General features: G+C 36.5%; 1 pseudogene; it reads left to right on the top strand.

Moving 5' to 3' along the window:
* Positions 1 to 1,769: 1,769 nt before the first annotated feature.
* On the top strand, positions 1,770 to 7,688 carry LOC138915531 (ligand-dependent nuclear receptor corepressor-like protein pseudogene; annotated as a pseudogene).
* Positions 7,689 to 8,209: the final 521 nt, after the last annotated feature.

Here is an 8,209-nt window from a genome sequence, read left to right as displayed (position 1 = left end):
ACTAACGTCTGTGCCAGTCTCCCTCTATTTTATATGTGGGTTGCTACCACAGCATGGCTTGACAAGCGGTGTATGTCTGCACCCGGGATCTGAACCTGCAAACCTGGGCTGCAGAAGCGGAGAGAGCTGAACTTAACCACTACACCACTGGGCCAGCCCCTACTTTTAATTTTTTGAGGAACCTCCATACTGTTTTCCATAGTGGCTGCACCATTTTACATTCCCATCGACAGTGTACAAGGGTTCCAATTTCTCCACATCCTTGCCAACACTTGCCATTTTTTGTTTTTTGGTAATAGTCATCCTGACATTTGTGAGGTGATATCTCAATTGTGATTTTGATTTGCATTTCTTATCAGATTTGGCAATATGGAGGTTATTCATAGGAAAACGTATGAATCAAAGAGGAGGAAAAGAGAGTCCACGTAGAACTCTTTCAAGAAGTTTTGCTATGAAAGCTAGCAGAGAAATAGGCTCAGCTAGAGGGATTACGGGGTAAAGAAAAGTGGTGTTTTGTCTTTGTTTTTTTAAGATGAGCGATATTACAACATTTTTTATGATGAAGAGACCATCCAGCCTGAGGAGAGATTGATGATGCAGTAAAGAGAGGGGATAAGGAAAACAACTAAACCCCTAAGTGGGTAGCAGACATAGGAGTCCAGATCACAGCTGGAAAGACTGAAGATCAACAGAAGAAAAGCCACTTCCTTCTCTTTAATATGATGCAGAAGATAAATGCAGTTGTAGGAAGGATTGTACATTTAGTGGTGGGATGTGGGAGAAATTCCCTATCTCGTGACTTTTTTCTGAAGTGTAAAGGAAAATCATTGGCCAAGAGAGAACATACAAAATAGTCATCGCGGAGAGCGAAAAAGTAAGTTTTCTAAAACCCTGGAAAAGGATGACCAGCTTAAGGTTTGTGATCAGGAATTTAAAGAAAGCTTGTCAACCTGAAAGCCAGTTCTTTGTGGCCAGGAAAGAGGGCAATAATGAAAAGTGTTCTAGAGAGAGCAAATACAGTGATTGTTGTAGCTTCTTATTTACCCTAAATGATCACTTAAAGTGTATAAGTACATTATAATCTATAACAATGTTAAAGAAAATATATAGCTAACAGAAGTTGGCAAGTAGAAGGAGCAAAGAAGTGTGAGAGGTTAGGTGTGTGAATATCTTCATCTCGCACAGAGTGAGGAGCTAATGTATAATTTTGAAAGTTGAAAATCCAAAAAAACAGATGTTTGAAGTACTTACCTTACTTAAATTATACGGTTTATCATAAAATAACTAAAATACTAAGAGGAAATAGTTTAAATTATCTAAATCCTCACCTGTCATAAGTGAATCCACAATGTCAAAAATTGATAAAACAATTAGTGATTGAGATCCTTTAATTTATAAATATGGAGGCAGTCACCGGAAGAAATAAAAAACAAAGTGAAAAGTAATTGCCTGTGGAGAACTTTTGTCCCTCATTATTATTTTGTATGACTTGATTTTTTTCATAACAAATGTATGCGTTAGTATACTTTAATAAAATTAAAACAGAAACTATTTAGCTGCGAATGAAGGCCTTGAAGTCAGGGCCAAGCTTTGATACAACTGGGTAGGTTTTGTCGAGGTGACATTTATTTCCAGCCCCTTCCCGTGCCCTCTGATTGGCTCTCTCGGAATTGGTTTTCTCCCAGTATCAAAGGGATTCACTGCCCTCCTGCCCCTGGCTTCCTCCCGCCTTCACTGAGGAAAAGCACATCTCTGGTTGTTTTCTGCTCCTCAACTTTGATCACTACAAAATGAGTCTATTCTTGGTCTCATTCTTAAAATGATTTGTTTTTGGCGCTCCGGGGCTCGCGCCCCTGCCTCGTGCCTGCGCCGCTCGTATGTAAATGAGGGCGCGTGACGCGGGACGCGGATGGACAAGGGAAGAGAGAGAGTGGCCGCTGCCCTCGCCGCCCGGTGCCGGAGCCCTCGGTGCGCGGCGGAGAGGAGAGGATGCCGGCGGGAACTCGACTCTTGGCGCCACCGTCTCATGCACTGTGTAGGTTTTGAGAGTATTTTAGAAGGGCTTTATGGACCACGGCTACGAAGAGCCCTGAGTTTATTTGAAGGATTGTCTACCATCTCTTGATTCTTCACAGTCAACACCAACAGAGGAACTGTCATCTCAGGGCCAGTCCAACACTGAAAGACTGAATGCCAAGCAGAAAATTAGCTAAATGCACTCTTTCGAAAGAAAGACCTTCCTCAGAACTGTGATCCTAACATTCCCCTAGTTGCTCAGGAATTAATGAAAAAGATGATACGTCAGTTTGCAATTGAGTATATTTCAAAAAGTGGTAAAATTCAAGAGAATAGAAATGGTTCAATTGGACCAAGTCTAATATGTAAAAGTATTCAAATGAATCAAGCAGAAAACTCCCTTCAGGAAGAACAGGAAGGCCCCTTAGACCTCACTGTGAATCGAATGCAAGAACAAAATACTCAGCAAGGGGATGGAGTGTTAGATCTCTCTACAAAGAAAACCAGCATAAAATCTGAAGAGTCGTCCGTATGCGATCCTTCTTCTGAAAATTCAATGGCTGGGAGACTACAGAGAAACAGAGAGGACTATGTGGAGAGAAGTGCTGAGTTTGCAGATGGTTTGCTCTCAAAAGCTTTGAAAGACATTCAGTCTGGAGCACTGGACAGAAATAAAGCAGGCATACCTCAAAAAACTTTACTTCTCCGCTTCGAAGCCTTACCAGCAGGGAAGCCTGCATCTTTTAAAAACAAAGCTCGAGATTTCAGTGATAGTTACTCATATAAAGACAGTAAAGAAACTTGTGCAGTGCTGCATAAAGTAGCCCTGTGGGCAAGAGCTCAAGCAGAGCGCACAGAAAAAAGTGAACTCAATCTAATTTAAAGAAAAAAATGAAAGCCTACAATATGAAACTTCACGTCCTACTGTACAGTTAAAAATTCCTCAACTACGAGTAAGTTCTGTTTCAAAACCACAACCTGATGGTCCTGGTCTGCTGGATGTTATGTATCAAGTTTCCAAAACCTCTCCAGTCCTAGAAGGATCAGCTCTCCAAAAACTGAAAAATATACTCCCTAAACAGAAGAAAATAGAATGTTCTGGGCCCGTAACTCACTCAAGTGTTGACTCTTACTTTCTACCCGGGGACCTCTCTCCTTTGTGTCTTAATTCTAAAAATGGAACAGTTAATGGAACCTCTGAAAATACTGAAGATGGATTGGATCGAAAAGATAATAAGCAGCCCAGGAAAAAAACGTGGCCGTTATCGGCAGTATGATCATGAAATAATGGAAGAGGCTATTGCAATGGTAATGAGTGGCAAAATGAGTGCTTCCAAAGCACAAGGAATTTATGGGGTACCTCACGGCACTTTAGAATACAAGGTAAAAGAAAGATCTGGAACACTGAAGACTCCTCCTCCGAAGAAACTCCGAGTACCAGACACTGGGTTATATAATATGACAGATTCAGGGACTGGCAGCTGCAAAAACAGCAGCAAGCCTGTGTAGATTACTTGTTAGGAAAATGTTTGTACGTGTGTTTGTGTGTGTGTGTATGTGCACAGGTGTGTGTTTGTGTGTCTATATACACACACGTGGGAATTACAGATGCTCACTCTGACAGGAGACATGAAATTTTGCAGTTCAAAAACCACTTACATGCCTTTTGAAAAAAAGTTTTATTCAGGGTTTTCACTGTGGACAGAATTATATAGTTGCTTACTTAATTCTGATAGTTTGTATTTAATCCTTGTATAAATAGGTGAAAAAGATTGAGGTTTTCTTTAGTAGTCAATAGCATAAAGCGTTGTGGGAAAACAAGTAATTGTCAAGTGAAACATTTTTATAGGTGAAAGACCACCCCAGCCATTCAGTTAAACCATCTTATAATGGAAATATGATATTAATAGTTTTTAAACATTTTTACCTAACATACTTAGAGTTACTGTAAGTACGTCAACCAACCAATCAGAGTTTAAATACGCAGCTATCTCCATACTAAGAAAAATTAATATATACAGTATTAGGACACTACAGTGCATTCTATGAAATATGAAATGCACTCAAGTGCATCCACCAGGAATAGACAAGAAAACCTTAAATGATATGTATAATGAAATTTAATATTTATCATTTAACAGTTGTTGTAGCAGGAAGTTGGGGTTTATAAGGTATACACTTTTTGAAAAAAACTGACACATTGTTAACCCCAGGAGCTATAAAATCCTTTAATATAAGATGGAATACTAAGAACAAAAAGTAATTTAAATTTAATTATTAAAATAATTTAATTTTGTTTTTCATTTGAAAAATAAGCTAATGTGTAAGATTAGAAAAGAAAGTTGGAATGCAACTTAGAGCATGTTTATAATGGGCACAGAAAAAGCTTGAGAATGATCATTTTGGTTTAAATGTGCTGGTTGGTTGATGTTACGACTACTTTAAATTTTAAGGATTGTGATAGACTCCTACTATTGAAAAACCTCAGTGTAACTTTAATATATTTGCTGCTGTGACATTTCAAAACATTTTCAGTTTATCAAAAATGAATTACAGATTTCATTTTGGTGGGCGATACATTATCATTTTGCTAATAACCAAATTTGCAGTTTGTTCAGGGTCTTAAATGGATTTACAGATATTTCACACTGAAGCTGTTTTGAACTTTCAGTAATGTAAACTCTACTAATTGGGCAGTTAGAAGCTGGGCAGTGCATTTTAACTTTTACTAGCCTCATAAAAGAGACCAGTAATTTTTATATAGCAGTTTTAAAATGTGGTTCAGAGTATCCATGTTGGATTTATGGAGTATGCCGTTTTAGTGGTAAAATGTTATAAAGCATGTGCCTCCATATAAAGATTGGGGATTTGCTTCATATGTTCACAGTTCTCCGAGTGCCCCTTTGCTCTGTTAAAAGTCAGGTTCTGATCATTTTTCTAAGCCAGTTTTCCTAAGTCCAAAAGGAATACTTAAAGCTGAATTTAAAAAATAAGTGCACCTTGTCAAATACTTGTGTTTTTACACTTGTGTTTGTGTGTATCTAATAATCACATATACATGTAATACTAAAGAGATTTTCAGCTATTGCATTGAAAAACTGCTTACATATGTATAAGGAAAACTGAAGAGAGGAAAATACACAACCAAGTAGATATTTGGTCTCTTCGATCTATACTGAACCCTCTTCAGCAATTAATGTTACCTGCATGCTAGGGTATGAATCCTCTCGCTCTTTTTTATTCCCCCAAGAAAGTATACATAATAGATTGCAAAACAGCAGATGTCAGGGTCATCTTTCTTTTTAAAGAATTAAGCCATATTTTGTGAGGGCCAGAACTTGGATGATTTAATGTATTTCCCCTCCCCGCCCCCCGCGCCCCCAGTGAAAAGCAAAGTTAATGTTTCAACACAATTTTATTGACCTCTTTATACAGAATTTTACTTGCAAAAATTTGGGGGCTTGAAGGCATTACATAATATTTATATTGTATTGAGCTTTTTTATTCCTCACACTATATTTACATTAATAAATTGATTGAGAAGTTTATAGCAAAGGGATACTTACAGAACACTTTCATATCATTTAAAAGATGACCTGACCAAAAACTTGACAGGATTCATAAAATCAGGGATCATTTTGCCATTGACTTCACAGTGCTCAGTAGTTTTATAGGTAATATTATAGTTAATTTGCCACGTTTTAGTACTTGTATTATTTATTTTTGGTCAGAAATAGTAAATTAAATATTTTTTGATAGTTTGTAGGTAATGATCAACTCCTAACTTTTAAGATTTTTTTATTTTTTCCTTTTTCTCCCCAAAGCCCCCCGGTACATAGTTGTATATTCTTCGTTGTGTGTTCTTCTAGTTGTGGCATGTGGGACGCTGCCTCAGTATTTCCATTGCCACAGTAATTTAGTAAAACTCTGGCTGCCTTGATTTTGACAGATTTTGTTAATATAAACTGATTGTTAGGCAATTAGTTATATTTATGCATAAATCAATTGCTCTATAATTCATGAATTATTTATTACAATATTTTCTAATGAATTCATGTATCTGTCTTCTGTTGTACTGTAATTCTGTTCCTACTTTGTGTTGTTATATATCTAAATCTGATTGTATGAATTTTAATTGTTCAGTTAACGTGTTTCTAGGTTGTAATTTGTAGTAAAGCTCTTCAGTGCTTTTGCACTTAAATTTAAAAAATAAATAAAAAATACAAATGATTTGGTTTTGGCTCATGGTAAAAATCAGTAATAATCTAATAACTGAAATTCCCTTCCTCCTCCTGTTCCCATCCCTGCCAAATATTATTTAATGTGTGATCTCATTTAGGGAGATTAGATGGGAGAGTTTTATATGCATGTTTTTGTTTTTTAATCTCAGAAACAGAGGGTTAAATTGATCAGATGCTTCACTGCACGGTGTATTAGTATTATGGTTCATACCAAGTACCTCATGTGATAAATTTATCCCCTTTTATTTTCATCCCCCTCTCTCATTCTCTACCCACCTTGAGAATTTTAACTCTAAATAATGAGCTCAAAAGAATTCATCTCTGTTGGCAGACTGTTAAGGCACTGGGATAGGTAGGGGAAAATTATTTGGGAGTGTGTGAGAAAGAGGCCTTCCCAAGGAACTTCAAATTACACCATCTTTACAGGGCTTGTTTTATTCTTTTTACGTAATGATTCAGTAGTCACTATCAACTGGGACTGGAATTAGGATGGACTTTAAATCTCTTGTTGAGATGTTTTCTTATGGCAAGGTCTCATTAACATCATTTAAACAGAGTATAGCACAACACCCCAAGCAGGTGGGTGCTTAGTAAGTATTATCATGCAATGATAATGATGATGTAAAACTATAGGCTTCAGGTAAGGGTTGATGACTTATTCACCACACACCTTAAACTACATTCTTAAAACACAGATGAAACTCATTAAATTATTTTGACAGTTTTATATGCTTCATCAACATGTTGGATATGGGATAAACAAACGGCCTACAATTAACTACAAACAATTATTTCCACTATTATTAACGGATGTTCACCAATAGCATTATATAACCTACACAACAAAGAGCATCTACTTGCAAGAAATGCAGCACATTGTTTTTTATTTCCTGTATCTCATTTATTCAATACACATTTTTTCCATGAGAAACATTATTGGTGTTAACACTCATCCAAAAGTTCATTACTTAATGCAAACGATTTTCTAGGTAGAGAAAAAAATTGTATATATTTCTGTAGATGAGGGCACATTTTGCAACATATTTTGTAATTTTCCTCTCAGAAGTATGAAAATTCTAAAGAAAAGATTATGAAATATATTGAAGTGAAACCTCTTAAAGGCAGGAACTAGCTTATTTTTTTTCAGTATTTTCTTTTGTACTTCTAAATAGAGTCTGGACTTTATCTTCACATTGTTTTATAGAACTCATATATCTGTATTTTTCTTGAATTTGCATTATTAGGTCCACAAGAGACGTACTTTTTTTTTTAACTTTTATAAAATACTCAATTTGGGAAAGTCTGTCCTACTAGATTTCAAACAACGTGGGAGCGAGATCTTGTTTGACTTCATCCACGTATATTTTTCAGTAACAGGTTTCAGTGTCTTGCTCATAAATATTGCTTAAATAAAGCATGAATGCAAATTTTTCTATCTGTAGTATTTTATACTTGTTTTAAAATAAGTTGAAAAGGGTTTAATTAAACATAGAAGTAGCTCCCCTCCAAAAATTTCTCTCCTTCACTATTTGTGATCACTAAGAGGAACCAGAAAGAAAACTCCCCAGCGAGACAAGTGAAATATAAAAAGAATAAGAGAAAGAAAAAGAAAGGAACCTTGTTTTCTATACCACATTCACTTAAGACAAAAATAGGGAAGCTATTTTTTAGCTTGAAAATAATGTTATGTGTTCTATGCTGCAGATATTCAATTTTATATCCTAGGAAACACTACTGTTCTACTAGGAGGCAGTGTAAGTGTGAGTCCTGGCTCTGCCGCTTGTTGTGAGACCTTGGTCAAGCTACCCGACCTTGCCAACCCTTACCGTCCCGGTCCGTAAAAGGTAGTAACATCTACCTCCACAAGCTATTGATCGAATAAGGCTGACAACACAGCGATGACACGTGCCAAGCGCTCCTATGGCACCTGTCATCACGAGCAGCTCAGTGAA

Source organism: Equus caballus, chromosome 9, assembly GCF_041296265.1.
Source record: "Equus caballus isolate H_3958 breed thoroughbred chromosome 9, TB-T2T, whole genome shotgun sequence".
Classification (NCBI taxonomy): Eukaryota; Metazoa; Chordata; class Mammalia; order Perissodactyla; family Equidae; genus Equus; species Equus caballus.
Note: the sequence above shows the minus strand (reverse complement) of the source record. Positions and strands in the feature narration are given on the sequence as shown.